Below are 22,291 nucleotides of genomic sequence, written 5' to 3' on the forward strand. Positions count from 1 at the left end.
AGTGCAATGGCACCACTGGGGATGCACTGCAGTGAGTCCAGAGAGTGCACTGGCACCTCTGGGGATGCAGTGCAGTGAGTCCAGAGAGTGCACTGGCACCACTGGGGATGCAGTGCAGTGAGTGCAGAGAGTGCACTGGCACCAACTGGAGCTGCACTGCTGTGAGTCCTGAGATTGCACTGGCGCCACTGGGGATGCACTGCAGTGAGTCCAGAGATTTCACAGGCACCAATGGGGATGCAGTACAGTGAGTCCAGAGAGTACACTGGCACTACTGGGGATTCAGTTCAGTGAGTCCAGAGAGTGAACTGGCACCATTGGGGAAGTAGTGCAGTGAGTCCAGAGTGCACTGGCACCACTGGGGATGCACCCCGGCAAGTCCAGAGAGTGCACTGTCACCACTGGGGATGCAGTGCAGTGAGTCCAGAGAGTGCACTGGCACCACTGGGGATGCAGTGCAGTGAGTCCAGAGAGTGCACTGGCACCAATGGGGATGCAGTGCAGTGAGTCCAGAGAGTGCACTGGTACGACTGGGGATGCACTGCAGTGAGTCCAGAGAGTGCACTGGCACCACTGGGGATGCAGTGCAGTGAGACCAGAGGTTGCAGTGGCACCACTGGGGATGCAGTGCAGTGAGTCCAGAGAGGGCACTGGTACGATTGGGGATGCACTGCAGTGAGTCCAGAGAGTGCACTGGCACCTCTGGGGATGCACTGCAGTGAGTCCAGAGAGTGCACTGGCACCACTGGGGATGCACTGCAGTGAGTCCAGATGTTAGCCTAGCAACCACATAATCACCAAGTGATTATATGAAGGTGCTTTTTTCAGCGCTGGAAGCCGGGGCAGGTGCCCAAATCTGGCTTCAAGTCCCTTTACTTCCCAGCCGTTATTTATACATACAATATTGCGTCAGGTATACATATTCTTTACAGGTTGCAACAGCAGCCTCGCTTTTCATTCTAATTAGCTCCCCTCCCCTTTGCACATGCGTGGCGCACTCTGGTGGTCGTCCAGGTGGTCGTCCAGATGAAGTAAGGAGTCTTCCTCTCCGCTAAACCTTTCACCTTTCTTACTCGACGCATGCTCCCTCCGCTTCTTGGTTCTGCTTCAACTCATTACATTATTTCCAGGCCCTTATCTAAGGTCAGGTTGTACCTGTTCCCTCCCAAGGTTCCCCTTCAATGACTCTTTTGATTGTTCAATGTACTCCCTAAGTATCCAGTATACATAGATTAATTGATAATGTAAGTACATTTGGCAATGCTTAATTATACTGTAGGTCCCATTACCTAAGAGACATTAGTAAAACATACATTCGATTCTCCCCAACACTAACACAGAGACTGCACTGGCACCACTGGGGATGCAGTGCAGTGAGTCCAGAGAGGGCACTGGCACCACTGGGGATGCACTGCAGTGAGTCCAGAGAGTGCACTGGTACCACTGGCGATGTACTGCAGTGAGTCCAGAGAGTGCACTGGCACCACCTGGGATGCAGTGCAGTGAGTCCAGAGAATGCACTGGCACCACTGGGGATGCAGTGCAGTGAGTCCAGAGAGTGCACTGGCACCACTGGAGTTGAAGTGCAGTGAGTCAAGAGAGTGCACTGGCACCACTGGGGAGCAGTGCAGTGAGTCCAGAGAGTGCACTGGCACCACTGGGGATGCAGTGCAGTGAGTCCAGAGAGTGCACTGGCACCACTGGGGATGCACTGCAGTAAGTCCAGAGAGTGCCCTGGCACCACTGGGATGCAGTGCACTGAGTCCACAGAGTGCACTGGCACCACAGGGGATACACTGCAGTGAGTCCAGAGAGTGCACTGGCACCACTGGGGATGCACTGCCGTGAGTGCAGAGAGTGCACTGGCACCGCTGCGTTTGCACCCCGGTGTTTTCAGAGAGTGCAGTGGCACCACTGGGGATGCAGTGCAGTGAGTCCAGAGAGTGCACTGGCACCACTGGGGATGCAGTGCAGTGAGTGCAGAGAGTGCACTGGCACCACTGGGGATGCAGTGCAGTGAGTCCAGAGAGTGCACTGGCACCTTGGGGATGCAGTGCAGTGAGTCCAGAGAGTGCACTGGCACCACTGGGGATGCAGTGCAGTGAGTCCACAGAGTGCACTGGCACCACTGGGGTTGCACTGCAGTCAGTCCAGAGAGTGCACTGGCAACACTGGGGATGCAGTGCAGTGAGTCCAGAGAGTGCACTGGCACCACTGGGGATGCAGTGCAGTGAGTCCAGAGAGTGCACTGGCACCACTGGGGATGCAGTGAAGTGAGTTAAGAGAGTACACTGGCACCACTGGGGATGCAGTGCAGTGAGTCCAGAGAGTGCACTGGCACCACTGGGGATGCAGTGCAGTGAGTCCACAGAGTGCACTGGCACCACTGCGTTGCACTGCAGTGAGTCCAGAGAGTGCTCTGGCACCACTGGGGATGCAGTGCAGTGAGTCCGCAGAGTGCACTGGCACCACTGGGGTTGCACTGCAGTCAGTCCAGAGAGTGCACTGGCAACACTGGGGATGCAGTGCAGTGAGTCCAGAGAGTGCACTGGCACCTCTGGGGATGCAGTGCAGTGAGTCCACAGAGTGCACTGGCACCACTGGGGTTGCACTGCAGTCAGTCCAGAGAGTGCACTGGCAACACTGGGGATGCAGTGCAGTGAGTTCAGTGAGTGCACTGGCACCACTGGAGTTGAAGTGCAGTGAGTCAAGAGAGTGCACTGGCACCACTGGGGAGCAGTGCAGTGAGTCCAGAGAGTGCACTGGCACCACTGGGGATGCAGTGCAGTGAGTCCAGAGAGTGCACTGGCACCACTGGGGATGCACTGCAGTAAGTCCAGAGAGTGCCCTGGCACCACTGGGATGCAGTGCACTGAGTCCACAGAGTGCACTGGCACCACAGGGGATACACTGCAGTGAGTCCAGAGAGTGCACTGGCACCACTGGGGATGCACTGCCGTGAGTGCAGAGAGTGCACTGGCACCGCTGCGTTTGCACCCCGGTGTTTTCAGAGAGTGCAGTGGCACCACTGGGGATGCAGTGCAGTGAGTCCAGAGAGTGCACTGGCACCACTGGGGATGCAGTGCAGTGAGTGCAGAGAGTGCACTGGCACCACTGGGGATGCAGTGCAGTGAGTCCAGAGAGTGCACAGGCACCTTGGGGATGCAGTGCAGTGAGTCCAGAGAGTGCACTGGCACCACTGGGGATGCAGTGCAGTGAGTCCACAGAGTGCACTGGCACCACTGGGGTTGCACTGCAGTCAGTCCAGAGAGTGCACTGGCAACACTGGGGATGCAGTGCAGTGAGTCCAGAGAGTGCACTGGCACCACTGGGGATGCAGTGCAGTGAGTCCAGAGAGTGCACTGGCACCTCTGGGGATGCAGTGAAGTGAGTTAAGAGAGTACACTGGCACCACTGGGGATGCAGTGCAGTGAGTCCAGAGAGTGCACTGGCACCACTGGGGATGCAGTGCAGTGAGTCCACAGAGTGCACTGGCACCACTGGGGTTGCACTGCAGTGAGTCCAGAGAGTGCTCTGGCACCACTGGGGATGCAGTGCAGTGAGTCCACAGAGTGCACTGGCACCACTGGGGTTGCACTGCAGTCAGTCCAGAGAGTGCACTGGCAACACTGGGGATGCAGTGCAGTGAGTCCAGAGAGTGCACTGGCACCTCTGGGGATGCAGTGCAGTGAGTCCACAGAGTGCACTGGCACCACTGGGGTTGCACTGCAGTCAGTCCAGAGAGTGCACTGGCAACACTGGGGATGCAGTGCAGTGAGTCCAGAGAGTGCACTGGCACCACTGGGGATGTAGTGCAGTGAGTCCACAGAGTGCACTGGCACCACTGGGGTTGCACTGCAGTGAGTCCAGAGAGTGCACTGGCACCACTGGGGATGCAGTGCAGTGAGTCCAGAGAGTGCAATGGCACCACTGGGGATGCACTGCATTTAGTCCAGAGAGTGCACTGGCACCTCTGGGGATGCAGTGCAGTGAGTCCAGAGAGTGCACTGGCACCACTGGGGATGCAGTGCAGTGAGTGCAGAGAGCGCACTGGCACCAACTGGAGCTGCACTGCTGTGAGTCCTGAGATTGCAGTGGCGCCACTGGGGATGCACTGCAGTGAGTCCAGAGATTTCACAGGCACCAATGGGGATGCAGTACAGTGAGTCCAGAGAGTACACTGGCACTACTGGGGATTCAGTTCAGTGAGCCCAGAGAGTGAACTGGCACCATTGGGGAAGTAGTGCAGTGAGTCCAGAGTGCACTGGCACCACTAGGGATGCACCCCGGCAAGTCCAGAGAGTGCACTGTCACCACTGGGGATGCAGTGCAGTGAGTCCAGAGAGTGCACTGGCACCACTGGGGATGCAGTGCAGTGAGTCCAGAGAGTGCACTGGCACCAATGGGGATGCAGTGCAGTGAGTCCAGAGAGTGCACTGGTACCACTGGGGATGCACTGCAGTGAGTCCAGAGAGTGCACTGGCACCACTGGGGATGCAGTGCAGTGAGACCAGAGGTTGCAGTGGCACCACTGGGGATGCAGTGCTGTGAGTCCAGAGAGGGCACTGGTACGATTGGGGATGCACTGCAGTGAGTCCAGAGAGTGCACTGGCACCTCTGGGGATGCACTGCAGTGAGTCCAGAGAGTGCACTGGCACCACTGGGGATGCAGTGCAGTGAGTCCAGAGAGGGCACTGGCACCAGTGGCGATGCACCCCGGCAAGTCCAGAGAGTGCACTGGCACCACTGTGGATGCACTGCAGTGAGTCCAGAGAGTGCACTGGCACCACTGGGGATGCAGTGCAGTGAGTCCAGAGAGTGCACTGGCACCACTGGGGATGCAATGCAGTGAGTCCAGAGAGTTCACTGGCACCACTGGGGATGCACTGCACTGAGTCCAGGGAGTGCACTGGCACCACTGGGGATGCACTGCAGTGAGTCCAGAGAGTGCATTGGCACCACTGGGGATGCACTGCAGTGACTCCAGAGAGTGCACTGGCACCACTGGGGATGCACTGCAGTGAGTCCAGATGTTAGCCTAGCAACCACATAATCACCAAGTGATTATATGAAGGTGCTTTATTCAGCGCTGGAAGCCGGGGCAGGTGCCCAAATCTGGCTTCAAGTCCCTTTACTTCCCAGCCGTTATTTATACATACAATATTGCGTCAGGTATACATATTCTTTACAGGTTGCAACAGCAACCTCGCTTTTCATTCTAATTAGCTCCCCTCCCCTTTGCACATGCGTGGCGCACTCTGGTGGTCGTCCAGGTGGTCGTCCAGATGAAGTAAGGAGTCTTCCTCTCCGCTAAACCTTTCACCTTTCTTACTCGACGCATGCTCCCTCCGCTTCTTGGTTCTGCTTCAACTCATTACATTATTTCCAGGCCCTTATCTAAGGTCAGGTTGTACCTGTTCCCTCCCAAGGTTCCCCTTCAATGACTCTTTTGATTGTTCAATGTACTCCCTAAGTATCCAGTATACATAGATTAATTGATAATGTAAGTACATTTGGCAATGCTTAATTATACTGTAGGTCCCATTACCTAAGAGACATTAGTAAAACATACATTCGATTCTCCCCAACACTAACACAGAGACTGCACTGGCACCACTGGGGATGCAGTGCAGTGAGTCCAGAGAGGGCACTGGCACCACTGGGGATGCACTGCAGTGAGTCCAGAGAGTGCACTGGTACCACTGGCGATGTACTGCAGTGAGTCCAGAGAGTGCACTGGCACCACCTGGGATGCAGTGCAGTGAGTCCAGAGAATGCACTGGCACCACTGGGGATGCAGTGCAGTGAGTCCAGAGAGTGCACTGGCACCACTGGAGTTGAAGTGCAGTGAGTCAAGAGAGTGCACTGGCACCACTGGGGAGCAGTGCAGTGAGTCCAGAGAGTGCACTGGCACCACTGGGGATGCAGTGCAGTGAGTCCAGAGAGTGCACTGGCACCACTGGGGATGCACTGCAGTAAGTCCAGAGAGTGCCCTGGCACCACTGGGATGCAGTGCACTGAGTCCACAGAGTGCACTGGCACCACAGGGGATACACTGCAGTGAGTCCAGAGAGTGCACTGGCACCACTGGGGATGCACTGCCGTGAGTCCAGAGAGTGCACTGGCATCGCTGCGTTTGCACCCCGGTGTTTTCAGAGAGTGCAGTGGCACCACTGGGGATGCAGTGCAGTGAGTCCAGAGAGTGCACTGGCACCTCTGGGGATGCAGTGCAGTGAGTCCACAGAGTGCCCTGGCACCACTGGGGTTGCACTGCAGTCAGTCCAGAGAGTGCACTGGCAACACTGGGGATGCAGTGCAGTGAGTCCAGAGAGTGCACTGGCACCACTGGGGATGTAGTGCAGTGAGTCCACAGAGTGCACTGGCACCACTGGGGTTGCACTGCAGTCAGTCCAGAGAGTGCACTGGCACCACTGGGGATGCAGTGCAGTGAGTCCAGAGAGTGCAATGGCACCACTGGGGATGCACTGCATTTAGTCCAGAGAGTGCACTGGCACCTCTGGGGATGCAGTGCAGTGAGTCCAGAGAGTGCACTGGCACCACTGGGGATGCAGTGCAGTGAGTGCAGAGAGCGCACTGGCACCAACTGGAGCTGCACTGCTGTGAGTCCTGAGATTGCAGTGGCGCCACTGGGGATGCACTGCAGTGAGTCCAGAGATTTCACAGGCACCAATGGGGATGCAGTACAGTGAGTCCAGAGAGTACACTGGCACTACTGGGGATTCAGTTCAGTGAGCCCAGAGAGTGAACTGGCACCATTGGGGAAGTAGTGCAGTGAGTCCAGAGTGCACTGGCACCACTGGGGATGCAGTGCAGTGAGTCCAGAGAGTGCACTGTCACCACTGGGGATGCAGTGCAGTGAGTCCAGAGAGTGCACTGGCACCACTGGGGATGCAGTGCAGTGAGTCCAGAGAGTGCACTGGCACCAATGGGGATGCAGTGCAGTGAGTCCAGAGAGTGCACTGGTACCACTGGGGATGCACTGCAGTGAGTCCAGAGAGTGCACTGGCACCACTGGGGATGCAGTGCAGTGAGACCAGAGGTTGCAGTGGCACCACTGGGGATGCAGTGCTGTGAGTCCAGAGAGGGCACTGGTACGATTGGGGATGCACTGCAGTGAGTCCAGAGAGTGCACTGGCACCTCTGGGGATGCACTGCAGTGAGTCCAGAGAGTGCACTGGCACCACTGGGGATGCAGTGCAGTGAGTCCAGAGAGGGCACTGGCACCAGTGGCGATGCACCCCGGCAAGTCCAGAGAGTGCACTGGCACCACTGTGGATGCACTGCAGTGAGTCCAGAGAGTGCACTGGCACCACTGGGGATGCAGTGCAGTGAGTCCAGAGAGTGCACTGGCACCACTGGGGATGCAATGCAGTGAGTCCAGAGAGTTCACTGGCACCACTGGGGATGCACTGCACTGAGTCCAGGGAGTGCACTGGCACCACTGGGGATGCACTGCAGTGAGTCCAGAGAGTGCATTGGCACCACTGGCGATGTACTGCAGTGAGTCCAGAGAGTGCACTGGCACCACCTGGGATGCAGTGCAGTGAGTCCAGAGAATGCACTGGCACCACTGGGGATGCAGTGCAGTGAGTCCAGAGAGTGCACTGGCACCTCTGGAGTTGAAGTGCAGTGAGTCAAGAGAGTGCACTGGCACCACTGGGGAGCAGTGCAGTGAGTCCAGAGAGTGCACTGGCACCACTGGGGATGCAGTGCAGTGAGTCCAGAGAGTGCACTGGCACCACTGGGGATGCACTGCAGTAAGTCCAGAGAGTGCCCTGGCACCACTGGGATGCAGTGCACTGAGTCCAGGGAGTGCACTGGCACCACTGGGGATGCACTGCAGTGAGTCCAGAGAGTGCATTGGCACCACTGGGGATGCACTGCAGTGACTCCAGAGAGTGCACTGGCACCACTGGGGATGCACTGCAGTGAGTCCAGATGTTAGCCTAGCAACCACATAATCACCAAGTGATTATATGAAGGTGCTTTATTCAGCGCTGGAAGCCGGGGCAGGTGCCCAAATCTGGCTTCAAGTCCCTTTACTTCCCAGCCGTTATTTATACATACAATATTGCGTCAGGTATACATATTCATTACAGGTTGCAACAGCAACCTCGCTTTTCATTCTAATTAGCTCCCCTCCCCTTTGCACATGCGTGGCGCACTCTGGTGGTCGTCCAGGTGGTCGTCCAGATGAAGTAAGGAGTCTTCCTCTCCGCTAAACCTTTCACCTTTCTTACTCGACGCATGCTCCCTCCGCTTCTAGGTTCTGCTTCAACTCATTACATTATTTCCAGGCCCTTATCTAAGGTCAGGTTGTACCTGTTCCCTCCCAAGGTTCCCCTTCAATGACTCTTTTGATTGTTCAATGTACTCCCTAAGTATCCAGTATACATAGATTAATTGATAATGTAAGTACATTTGGCAATGCTTAATTATACTGTAGGTCCCATTACCTAAGAGACATTAGTAAAACATACATTCGATTCTCCCCAACAGTAACACAGAGACTGCACTGGCACCACTGGGGATGCAGTGCAGTGAGTCCAGAGAGGGCACTGGCACCACTGGGGATGCACTGCAGTGAGTCCAGAGAGTGCACTGGTACCACTGGCGATGCACGGCAGTGAGTCCAGAGAGTGCACTGGCACCACCTGGGATGCAGTGCAGTGAGTCCAGAGAATGCACTGGCACCACTGGGGATGCAGTGCAGTGAGTCCAGAGAGTGCACTGGCACCACTGGAGTTGAAGTGCAGTGAGTCAAGAGAGTGCACTGGCACCACTGGGGAGCAGTGCAGTGAGTCCAGAGAGTGCACTGGCACCACTGGGGATGCACTGCAGTGAGTCCAGAGAGTGCCCTGGCACCACTGGGATGCAGTGCACTGAGTCCACAGAGTGCACTGGCACCACAGGGGATACACTGCAGTGAGTCCAGAGAGTGCACTGGCACCACTGGGGATGCACTGCCGTGAGTGCAGAGAGTGCACTGGCACCATTGGGGATGCAGTACAGTGACTCCAGAGAGTGAACTGGCACCACTGGGGATGCAGTGCAGTGAGTCCAGAGAGTGCACTGGCACCACTGGGGATGCAGTGCAGTGAGTCCAGAGAGTGCACTGGCACCACTGGGGATGCAGTGCAGTGAGTCCAGAGAGTGCACTGGCACCTTGGGGATGCAGTGCAGTGAGTCCAGAGAGTGCACTGGCACCACTGGGGATGCAGTGCAGTGAGTCCACAGAGTGCACTGGCACCACTGGGGTTGCACTGCAGTCAGTCCAGAGAGTGCACTGGCAACACTGGGGATGCAGTGCAGTGAGTCCAGAGAGTGCACAGGCACCACTGGGGATGCAGTGCAGTGAGTCCAGAGAGTGCACTGGCACCACTGGGGATGCAGTGAAGTGAGTTAAGAGAGTACACTGGCACCACTGGGGATGCAGTGCAGTGAGTCCAGAGAGTGCACTGGCACCACTGGGGATGCAGTGCAGTGAGTCCACAGAGTGCACTGGCACCACTGGGGTTGCACTGCAGTCAGTCCAGAGAGTGCACTGGCACCACTGGGGATGCAGTGCGGTGAGTAAACAGAGTGCACTGGCACCACTGGGGTTGCACTGCAGTCAGTCCAGAGAGTGCACTGGCAACACTGGGGATGCAGTGCAGTGAGTCCAGAGAGTGCACTGGCACCTCTGGGGATGCAGTGCAGTGAGTCCACAGAGTGCACTGGCACCACTGGGGTTGCACTGCAGTCAGTCCAGAGAGTGCACTGGCAACACTGGGGATGCAGTGCAGTGAGTCCAGAGAGTGCACTGGCACCACTGGGGATGCAGTGCAGTGAGTCCACAGAGTGCACTGGCACCACTGGGGTTGCACTGCAGTCAGTCCAGAGAGTGCACTGGCACCACTGGGGATGCAGTACAGTGAGTCCAGAGAGTGCAATGGCACCACTGGGGATGCACTGCAGTGAGTCCAGAGAGTGCACTGGCACCTCTGGGGATGCAGTGCAGTGAGTCCAGAGAGTGCACTGGCACCACTGGGGATGCAGTGCAGTGAGTGCAGAGAGTGCACTGGCACCAACTGGAGCTGCACTGCTGTGAGTCCTGAGATTGCACTGGCGCCACTGGGGATGCACTGCAGTGAGTCCAGAGATTTCACAGGCACCAATGGGGATGCAGTACAGTGAGTCCAGAGAGTACACTGGCACTACTGGGGATTCAGTTCAGTGAGTCCAGAGAGTGAACTGGCACCATTGGGGAAGTAGTGCAGTGAGTCCAGAGTGCACAGGCACCACTGGGGATGCAGTGCAGTGAGTCCAGAGAGTGCACTGGTACCACTGGGGATGCACTGCAGTGAGTCCAGAGAGTGCACTTGCACCACTGGGGATGCAGTGCAGTGAGACCAGAGGTTGCAGTGGCACCACTGGGGATGCAGTGCTGTGAGTCCAGAGAGGGCACTGGTACGATTGGGGATGCACTGCAGTGAGTCCAGAGAGTGCACTGGCACCTCTGGGGATGCACTGCAGTGAGTCCAGAGAGTGCACTGGCACCACTGGGGATGCAGTGCAGTGAGTCCAGAGAGGGCACTGGCACCAGTGGCGATGCACCCCGGCAAGTCCAGAGAGTGCACTGGCACCACTGGGGTTGCACTGCAGTGAGTCCAGAGAGTGCACTGGCACCACTGGGGATGCAGTGCAGTGAGTCCAGAGAGTGCACTGGCACCACTGGGGATGCAATGCAGTGAGTCCAGAGAGTTCACTGGCACCACTGGGGATGCACTGCACTGAGTCCAGGGAGTGCACTGGCACCACTGGGGATGCACTGCAGTGAGTCCAGAGAGTGCATTGGCACCACTGGGGATGCACTGCAGTGACTCCAGAGAGTGCAGTGACACCACTGGGGATGCACTGCAGTGAGTCCAGATGTTAGCCTAGCAACCACATAATCACCAAGTGACTATATGAAGGTGCTTTATTCAGCGCTGGAAGCCGGGGCAGGTGCCCAAATCTGGCTTCAAGTCCCGTTACTTCCCAGCCGTTATTTATACATACAATATTGCGTCAGGTATACATATTCTTTACAGGTTGCAACAGCAGCCTCGCTTTTCATTCTAATTAGCTCCCCTCCCCTTTGCACATGCGTGGCGCACTCTGGTGGTCGTCCAGGTGGTCGTCCAGATGAAGTAAGGAGTCTTCCTCTCCGCTAAACCTTTCACCTTTCTTACTCGACGCATGCTCCCTCCGCTTCTTGGTTCTGCTTCAACTCATTTCATTATTTCCAGGCCCTTATCTAAGGTCAGGTTGTACCTGTTCCCTCCCAAGGTTCCCCTTCAATGACTCTTTTGATTGTTCAATGTACTCCCTAAGTATCCAGTATACATAGATTAATTGATAATGTAAGTACATTTGGCAATGCTTAATTATACTGTAGGTCCCATTACCTAAGAGACATTAGTAAAACATACATTCGATTCTCCCCAACACTAACACAGAGACTGTACTGGCACCACTGGGGATGCACCCCGGCAAGTCCAGAGAGGGCACTGGCACCACTGGGGATGCAGTGCAGTGAGTCCAGAGAGTGCACTGGTACCACTGGCGATGCACTGCAGTGAGTCCAGAGAGTGCACTGGCACCACCTGGGATGCAGTGCAGTGAGTCCAGAGAATGCACTGGCACCACTGGGGATGCAGTGCAGTGAGTCCAGAGAGTGCACTGGCACCACTGGAGTTGAAGTGCAGTGAGTCAAGAGAGTGCACTGGCACCACTGGGGAGCTGTGCAGTGAGTCCAGAGAGTGCACTGGCACCACTGGGGATGCAGTGCAGTGAGTCCAGAGAGTGCACTGGCACCACTGGGGATGCACTGCAGTGAGTCCAGAGAGTGCCCTGGCACCACTGGGATGCAGTGCACTGAGTCCACAGAGTGCACTGGCACCACAGGGGATACACTGCAGTGAGTCCAGAGAGTGCACTGGCACCACTGGGGATGCACTGCCGTGAGTGCAGAGAGTGCACTGGCACCATTGGGGATGCAGTACAGTGACTCCAGAGAGTGAACTGGCACCACTGGGGATGCAGTGCAGTGAGTCCAGAGAGTGCACTGGCACCACTGGGGATGCAGTGCAGTGAGTCCAGAGAGTGCACTGGCACCACTGGGGATGCAGTGCAGTGAGTCCAGAGAGTGAACTGGCACCTTGGGGATGCAGTGCAGTGAGTCCAGAGAGTGCACTGGCACCACTGGGGATGCAGTGCAGTGAGTCCACAGAGTGCACTGGCACCACTGGGGTTGCACTGCAGTCAGTCCAGAGAGTGCACTGGCAACACTGGGGATGCAGTGCAGTGAGTCCAGAGAGTGCACAGGCACCACTGGGGATGCAGTGCAGTGAGTCCAGAGAGTGCACTGGCACCACTGGGGATGTAGTGAAGTGAGTTAAGAGAGTACACTGGCACCACTGGGGATGCAGTGCAGTGAGTCCAGAGAGTGCACTGGCACCACTGGGGATGCAGTGCAGTGAGTCCACAGAGTGCACTGGCACCACTGGGGTTGCACTGCAGTGAGTCCAGAGAGTGCACTGGCACCACTGGGGATGCAGTGCAGTGAGTCCACAGAGTGCACTGGCACCACTGGGGTTGCACTGCAGTCAGTCCAGAGAGTGCACTGGCAACACTGGGGATGCAGTGCAGTGAGTCCAGAGAGTGCACTGGCACCTCTGGGGATGCAGTGCAGTGAGTCCACAGAGTGCACTGGCACCACTGGGGTTGCACTGCAGTCAGTCCAGAGAGTGCACTGGCAACACTGGGGATGCAGTGCAGTGAGTCCAGAGAGTGCACTGGCACCACTGGGGATGAAGTGCAGTGAGTCCACAGAGTGCACTGGCACCACTGGGGTTGCACTGCAGTCAGTCCAGAGAGTGCACTGGCACCACTGGGGATGCAGTACAGTGAGTCCTGAGAGTGCAATGGCACCACTGGGGATGCACTGCAGTGAGTCCAGAGAGTGCACTGGCACCTCTGGGGATGCAGTGCAGTGAGTCCAGAGAGTGCACTGGCACCACTGGGGATGCAGTGCAGTGAGTGCAGAGAGTGCACTGGCACCAACTGGAGCTGCACTGCTGTGAGTCCTGAGATTGCACTGGCGCCACTGGGGATGCACTGCAGTGAGTCCAGAGATTTCACAGGCACCAATGGGGATGCAGTACAGTGAGTCCAGAGAGTACACTGGCACTACTGGGGATTCAGTTCAGTGAGTCCAGAGAGTGAACTGGCACCATTGGGGAAGTAGTGCAGTGAGTCCAGAGTGCACTGGCACCACTGGGGATGCACCCCGGCAAGTCCAGAGAGTGCACTGTCACCACTGGGGATGCAGTGCAGTGAGTCCAGAGAGTGCACTGGCACCACTGGGGATGCAGTGCAGTGAGTCCAGAGAGTGCACTGGCACCAATGGGGATGCAGTGCATGAGTCCAGAGAGTGCACTGGTACCACTGGGGATGCACTGCAGTGAGTCCAGAGAGTGCACTGGCACCACTGGGGATGCAGTGCAGTGAGACCAGAGGTTGCAGTGGCACCACAGTGGATGCAGTGCAGTGAGTCCAGAGAGGGCACTGGAACGATTGGGGATGCACTGCAGTGAGTCCAGAAAGTGCACTGGAACCTCTGGGGATGCACTGCAGTGAGTCCAGAGAGTGCACTGGCACCACTTGGGATGCAGTGCAGTGAGTCCAGAGAGGGCACTGGCACCACTGGCGATGCACCCCGGCAAGTCCAGAGAGTGCACTGGCACCACTGTGGATGCACTGCAGTGAGTCCAGAGAGTGCACTGGCACCACTGGGGATGCAGTGCAGTGAGTCCAGAGAGTGCACTGGCACCACTGGGGATGCAATGCTGTGAGTCCAGAGAGTTCACTGGCACCACTGGGGATGCACTGCACTGAGTCCAGGGAGTGCACTGGCACCACTGGGGATGCACTGCAGTGAGTCCAGAGAGTGCATTGGCACCACTGGGGATGCACTGCAGTGACTCCAGAGAGTGCACTGGCACCACTGGGGATGCACTGCAGTGAGTCCAGATATTAGCCTAGCAACCACATAATCACCAAGTGATTATGTGAAGGTGCTTTATTCAGCGCTGGAAGCCGGGGCAGGTGCCCAAATCTGGCTTCAAGTCCCGTTACTTCCCAGCCGTTATTTATACATACAATATTGCGTCAGGTATACATATTCATTACAGGTTGCAACAGCAGCCTCGCTTTTCATTCTAATTAGCTCCCCTCCCCTTTGCACATGCGTGGCGCACTCTGGTGGTCGTCCAGGTGGTCGTCCAGATGAAGTAAGGAGTCTTCCTCTCCGCTAAACCTTTCACCTTTCTTACTCGACGCATGCTCCCTCCGCTTCTTGGTTCTGCTTCAACTCATTTCATTATTTCCAGGCCCTTATCTAAGGTCAGGTTGTACCTGTTCCCTCCCAAGGTTCCCCTTCAATGACTCTTTTGATTGTTCAATGTACTCCCTAAGTATCCAGTATACATAGATTAATTGATAATGTAAGTACATTTGGCAATGCTTAATTATACTGTAGGTCCCATTACCTAAGAGACATTAGTAAAACATCCATTCGATTCTCCCCAACAGTAACACAGAGACTGCACTGGCACCACTGGGGATGCAGTGCAGTGAGTCCAGAGAGGGCACTGGCACCACTGGCGATGCACTGCAGTGAGTCCAGAGAGTGCACTGGTACCACTGGCGATGCACTGCAGTGAGTCCAGAGAGTGCACTGGCACCACCTGGGATGCAGTGCAGTGAGTCCAGAGAATGCACTGGCACCACTGGGGATGCAGTGCAGTGAGTCCAGAGAGTGCAGAGGCACCACTAGAGTTGAAGTGCAGTGAGTCAAGAGAGTGCACTGGCACCACTGGGGAGCTGTGCAGTGAGTCCAGAGAGTGCACTGGCACCACTGGGGATGCAGTGCAGTGAGTCCAGAGAGTGCACTGGCACCACTGGGGATGCACTGCAGTGAGTCCAGAGAGTGCCCTGGCACCACTGGGATGCAGTGCACTGAGTCCACAGAGTGCACTGGCACCACAGGGGATACACTGCAGTGAGTCCAGAGAGTGCACTGGCACCACTGGGGATGCACTGCCGTGAGTGCAGAGAGTGCACTGGAACCGCTGCGTTTGCACCCCGGTGTTTTCAGAGAGTGCAGTGGCACCACTGGGGATGCAGTGCAGTGAGTCCAGAGAGTGCACTGGCACCACTGGGGATGCAGTGCAGTGAGTCCAGAGAGTGCACTGGCACCACTGGGGATGCAGTGCAGTGAGTCCAGAGAGTGCACTGGCACCACTGGGGATGCAGTGCAGTGAGTCCAGAGAGTGCACTGGCACCTTGGGGATGCAGTGCAGTGAGTCCACAGAGTGCACTGGCACCACTGGGGATGCAGTGCAGTGAGTGCAGAGAGTGCACTGGCACCAACTGGAGCTGCACTGCTGTGAGTCCTGAGATTGCACTGGCGCCACTGGGGATGCACTGCAGTGAGTCCAGAGATTTCACAGGAACCAATGGGGATGCAGTACAGTGAGTCCAGAGAGTACACTGGCACTACTGGGGATTCAGTTCAGTGAGTCCAGAGAGTGAACTGGCACCATTGGGGAAGTAGTGCAGTGAGTCCAGAGTGCACTGGCACCACTGGGGATGCACCCCGGCAAGTCCAGAGAGTGCACTGTCACCACTGGGGATGCAGTGCAGTGAGTCCAGAGAGTGCACTGGCACCACTGGGGATGCAGTGCAGTGAGTCCAGAGAGTGCACTGGCACCAATGGGGATGCAGTGCAGTGAGTCCAGAGAGTGCACTGGTACCACTGGGGATGCACTGCAGTGAGTCCAGAGAGTGCACTGGCACCACTGGGTATGCAGTGCAGTGAGACCAGAGGTTGCAGTGGCACCACAGTGGATGCAGTGCAGTGAGTCCAGAGAGGGCACTGGAACGATTGGGGATGCACTGCAGTGAGTCCAGAAAGTGCACTGGAACCTCTGGGGATGCACTGCAGTGAGTCCAGAGAGTGCACTGGCACCACTTGGGATGCAGTGCAGTGAGTCCAGAGAGGGCACTGGCACCACTGGCGATGCACCCCGGCAAGTCCAGAGAGTGCACTGGCACCACTGTGGATGCACTGCAGTGAGTCCAGAGAGTGCACTGGCACCACTGGGGATGCAGTGCAGTGAGTCCAGAGAGTGCACTGGCACCACTGGGGATGCAATGCAGTGAGTCCAGAGAGTTCACTGGCACCACTGGGGATGCACTGCACTGAGTCCAGGGAGTGCACTGGCACCACTGGGGATGCACTGCAGTGAGTCCAGAGAGTGCATTGGCACCACTGGGGATGCACTGCAGTGACTCCAGAGAGTGCACTGGCACCACTGGGGATGCACTGCAGTGAGTCCAGATATTAGCCTAGCAACCACATAATCACCAAGTGATTATGTGAAGGTGCTTTATTCAGCGCTGGAAGCCGGGGCAGGTGCCCAAATCTGGCTTCAAGTCCCGTTACTTCCCAGCCGTTATTTATACATACAATATTGCGTCAGGTATACATATTCATTACAGGTTGCAACAGCAGCCTCGCTTTTCATTCTAATTAGCTCCCCTCCCCTTTGCACATGCGTGGCGCACTCTGGTGGTCGTCCAGGTGGTCGTCCAGATGAAGTAAGGAGTCTTCCTCTCCGCTAAACCTTTCACCTTTCTTACTCGACGCATGCTCCCTCCGCTTCTTGGTTCTGCTTCAACTCATTTCATTATTTCCAGGCCCTTATCTAAGGTCAGGTTGTACCTGTTCCCTCCCAAGGTTCCCCTTCAATGACTCTTTTGATTGTTCAATGTACTCCCTAAGTATCCAGTATACATAGATTAATTGATAATGTAAGTACATTTGGCAATGCTTAATTATACTGTAGGTCCCATTACCTAAGAGACATTAGTAAAACATCCATTCGATTCTCCCCAACAGTAACACAGAGACTGCACTGGCACCACTGGGGATGCAGTGCAGTGAGTCCAGAGAGGGCACTGGCACCACTGGCGATGCACTGCAGTGAGTCCAGAGAGTGCACTGGTACCACTGGCGATGCACTGCAGTGAGTCCAGAGAGTGCACTGGCACCACCTGGGATGCAGTGCAGTGAGTCCAGAGAATGCACTGGCACCACTGGGGATGCAGTGCAGTGAGTCCAGAGAGTGCAGAGGCACCACTAGAGTTGAAGTGCAGTGAGTCAAGAGAGTGCACTGGAACCACTGGGGATGCAGCGCAGTGACTCCTGAGAGTGCACTGGCACCAATGGGGATGCAGTGCAGTGAGTCCAGAGAGTGCACTGGCACCACTGGGGATGCAGTGCCGTGAGTCCAGAGAGTGTATTGACACCACTGGGGATGCACTGCAATGAGTCCAGAGAGTGCACTGGCACCAATGGCAACGCAGAGCAGTGAGTCCAGAGAGTGCCTTGGCACCACTGGGGATGCAGTGCAGTGAGTCCAGAGAGTGCACTAGCACCACTGGGGATGCACTGCAGTGAGTCCAGAGAGTGCACTGGCACCACTGGGATGCAGTGCAGTGAGTCCAGAGAGGTCACTGGCACCACTGGGGATGTAGTGCAGTGAGTCCAGAGAGTGCACTGGCACCAATGGGGATGCAGTGCAGTGAGTCCAGAGAGTACAGTGGCACCACTGGGTATGCAGTGCAGTGAGTCCAAAGAGTGCACTGGCACCACAAGGATGCACTGCAGTCAGTCCACAGACTTCACAGGCACCACTGGGGATGCACTGCAGTGAGTCCAGAGAGTGCCCTGGCACCACTGGGAATGCAGTGAGTCCAGACAGTGCACTGGCACCACTGGGGATGCACTGCAGTGAGTCCAGAGAGTGCACTGGCACCACTGGTGATGCACCCCGGCAAGTCCAGAGAGTGCACAGGCACTACTGGGGATGCAGTGCAGTGAGTCCAGAGAGTGCACTGGCACCACTGGGGATGCACTGCCGTGAGTCCAGAGATTGCACTGGCACCACTGGGGATGCAGTGCAGTGAGTCCAGAGAGTGCACTGGCTCCACTGGTGATGCACTGCAGTGAGTCCAAAGAGTGCACTGGCACCACTGGGGATGCAGTGCAGTGAGTAAAGAGAGTGCACTGGCACCACTGGGGATGCACTGCAGTGAGTCCAGAGAGTGCACTGGCACCACTGGGGATGGACTGCAGTGAGTCCAGAGAGTGCACTGGCACCACTGGGGATGCAGTGCAGTGAGTCCAGAAAGTGCACTGGCACCAGTGGGGATGCACTGCAGTGAGTAAAGAGAATGCACTGGCACCTTTGGGTTTGCACTGCAGTGAGTCCAGAGAGTGCACTGTCAGCACTGGGGATGCAGTGCAGTGAGTCCAGAGAGTGCACTGGCACCACTGGGGATGCAGTGCAGTGAGTCCAGAGAGTGCACTGGCACCACTGGGGGTGCAGTGCAGTGAGTCCAGAGAGTACAGTGGCACCACTGGGGATGCAGTGCAGTGAGTCCAAAGAGTGCACTGGCACCACAAGGATGCACTGCAGTGAGTCCAGACAGTGCACTGGCACCACTGGGGATGCACTGCAGTGAGTCCAGAGAGTGCACTGGCACCACTGGTGATGCACCCCGGCAAGTCCAGAGAGTGCACAGGCACTACTGGGGATGCAGTGCAGTGAGTCCAGAGAGTGCACTGGCACCACTGGGGATGCACTGCCGTGAGTCCAGAGATTGCACTGGCACCACTGGGGATGCAGTGCAGTGAGTCCAGAGAGTGCACTGGCTCCACTGGGGATGCACTGCAGTGAGTCCAAAGAGTGCACTGGCACCACTGGGGATGCAGTGCAGTGAGTAAAGAGAGTGCACTGGCACCACTGGGGATGCACTGCAGTGAGTCCAGAGAGTACACTGGCACCACTGGGGATGGACTGCAGTGAGTCCAGAGAGTGCACTGGCACCACTGGGGATGCAGTGCAGTGAGTCCAGAAAGTGCACTGGCACCAGTGGGGATGCACTGCAGTGAGTAAAGAGAATGCACTGGCACCTTTGGGTTTGCACTGCAGTGAGTCCAGAGAGTGCACTGTCAGCACTGGGGATGCAGTGCAGTGAGTCCAGAGAGTGCACTGGCACCACTGGGGATGCAGTGCAGTGAGTCCAGAGAGTGCACTGGCACCACTGGGGGTGCAGTGCAGTGAGTCCAGAGAGTACAGTGGCACCACTGGGGATGCAGTGCAGTGAGTCCAAAGAGTGCACTGGCACCACAAGGATGCACTGCAGTGAGTCCAGAGAGTGCACTGGCACCACTGGGGATGCAGTGCAGTGAGTCCAGAGAGTGCCCTGGGACCACTGGAATGCAGTGAGTCCAGACAGTGCACTGGCACCACTGGGGATGCACTGCAGTGAGTCCAGAGAGTGCACTGGCACCACTGGGGATGCACTCCGGCAAGTCCAGAGAGTGCACTGGCACCACTGGGGATGCAGTGCAGTGAGTCCAGAGAGTGCACTGGCACCACTGGGGATGCACTGCCGTGAGTCCAGAGATTGCACTGGCACCACTGGGGATGCAGTGCAGTGAGTCCAGAGAGTGCACTGGCACCACTGGGGATGCACCCCGGCAAGTCCAGAGAGTGCACTGGCACCACTGGGGATGCAGTGCAGTGAGTCCAGAGAGTGCACTGGCACCACTGGGGATGCACTGCCGTGAGTCCAGAGATTGCACTGGCACCACTGGAGATGCAGTGCAGTGAGTCCAGAGAGTGCACTGGCTCCACTGGGGATGCACTGCAGTGAGTCCAAAGAGTGCACTGGCACCACTGGGGATGCAGTGCAGTGAGTCCAGAGAGTGCACTGGCACCACAGGGGATGCAGTGCAGTGAGTCCAGAGAGTGCACTGTCAGCACTGGGGATGCAGTGCAGTGAGTCCAGAGAGTGCACTGGCACCACTGGGGATGGACTGCAGTGAGTCCAGAGAGTGCACTGGCACCACTGGGGATGCAGTGCAGTGAGTCCAGAGAGTGCACTGGCACCACTGGGATGCAGTGCAGTGAGTCCAGAGAGTGCACTGGCACCACTGGGATGCAGTGCACTGAGTCCACAGAGTGCACTGGCACCACTGGGATGCAGTGCAGTGAGTCCAGAGAGTGCACTGGCACCACTGGGGATGCAGTGCAGTGAGTCCAGAGAGTGCAATGGCACCACAGGGGATGCACTGCAGTGAGTCCAGAGAGTGCACTGGCACCACTGGGGATGGAATGCAGTGAGTCCAGAGAGTGCACTGGCACCACTGGGGATGCACTGCAGTGAGTCCAGAGCGTGCACTGGCACCAACTGGAGATGCACTGCTGTGAGTCCTGAGATTGCACTGGCACCACTGGGATGCACTGCAGTGAGTCCAGAGACTTCACAGGCACCACTGGGGATGCAGTACAGTGAGTCCAGAGAGTGCACTGGCACCACTGGGGATTCAGTTCCTTGAGTCCAGAGAGTGAACTGGCACCACTGGGGATGTAGAGCAGTGAGTCCAGAGAGTGCACTGGCACCACTGGGGATGCACCCCGGCAAGTCCAGAGAGTGCACTGTCACCACAGGGGATGCAGTGCAGTGAGTCCAGAGAGTGCACTGGCACCACTGGGGATGCAGTGCAGTGAGTCCAGAGAGTGCACTGGCACCAGTGGGGATGCAGTGCAGTGAGTCCAGAGAGTGCACTGGTACCACTGGGGATGCACTGCAGTGAGTCCAGAGAGTGCACTGGCACCACTGGGGATGCACTGCAGTGAGACCAGAGGTTGCAGTGGCACCAGTGGGGATGCAGTGCAGTGAGTCCAGAGAGTGCACTGGTACGATTGGGGATGCACTGCAGTGAGTCCAGAGAGTGCACTGGCACCACTGGGGATGCACTGCAGTGACTCCAGAGAGTGCACTGGCACCACTGGGGATGCACCCCGGCAAGTCCAGAGAGTGCACTGGCACCACTGGGGATGCACTGCAGTGACTCCAGAGAGTGCACTGGCACCACTGGGGATGCACTGCAGTGAGTCCAGATGTTAGCCTAGCAACCACATAATCACCAAGTGATTATATGAAGGTGCTTTATTCAGCGCTGGAAGCCGGGGCAGGTGCCCAAATCTGGCTTCAAGTCCCTTTACTTCCCAGCTGTTATTTATACATACAATATTGCGTCAGGTATACATATTCATTACAGGTTGCAACAGCAGCCTCGCTTTTCATTCTAATTAGCTCCCCTCCCCTTTGCACATGCGTGGCGCACTCTGGTGGTCGTCCAGATGAAGTAAGGAGTCTTCCTCTCCGCTAAACTTTTCACCTTTCTTACTCGACGCGTGCTCCCTCCGCTTCTTGGTTCTGCTTCAACTCATTTCATCATTTCCAGGCCCTTATCCAAGGTCAGGTTGTACCTGTTCCCTCCCAAGGTTCCCCTTCAATGATTCTTTTGATTGTTCAATGTACTCCCTAAGTATCCAGTATACATAGATTAATTGATAATGTAAGTACATTTGGCAATGCTTAATTATACTGTAGGTCCCATTACCTAAGAGACATTAGTAAAATATCCATTCGATTCTCCCCAACACTAACACAGAGACTGCACTGGCACCACTGGGGATGCACCCCGGCAAGTCCAGAGAGTGCACTGGCACAAAAGGGAATGCACTGCAGTGAGTCCAGAGGGTGCACTGGCACCACTGGGGATGCACTGCCGTGAGTCCAGAGAGTGCAGTGGCACCACTGGGGATGCACTGCCGTGAATCCAGAGAGTGCACTGGCACCACTGGGGATGCAGTGCAGTGAGTCAGAGAGTGCACTGGCACCACTGGGGATGCAGTACAGTGAGTCCAGAGAGTGCACTGGCTCCACTGGGGATGCAGTGCAGTGAGTCCAGAGAGTGCACTGGCACCACTGGGGATGCAGTGCAGTGAGCTCAGAGAGTGCACTGGCACCACTGGGGATGCAGTGCGGTGTGTCCAGAGAGTGCACTGGCACCACTGGGGATGCAGTGCAGTGAGTCCACAGAGGGCACTGGCACCACTGGGGATGCAGTGCAGTGAGTCCAGAGAGTGCACTGGCACCACTGGGGATGCAGTGCCGTGAGTCCAGAGAGTGCACTGGCACCACTGGGGATGCACCCCGGTGAGTCCAGAGAGTGCACTGGCACCACTGGGGATGCATCCCGGCAAGTCCAGAGAGTGCACTGTCACCACTGGGGATGCAGTGCAGTGAGTCCAGAGAGTGC

The sequence above is a fragment of the Anser anser genome, assembly GCF_964211835.1.
Source record: "Anser anser genome assembly, chromosome: 9".
Taxonomy (NCBI): domain Eukaryota; kingdom Metazoa; phylum Chordata; class Aves; order Anseriformes; family Anatidae; genus Anser; species Anser anser.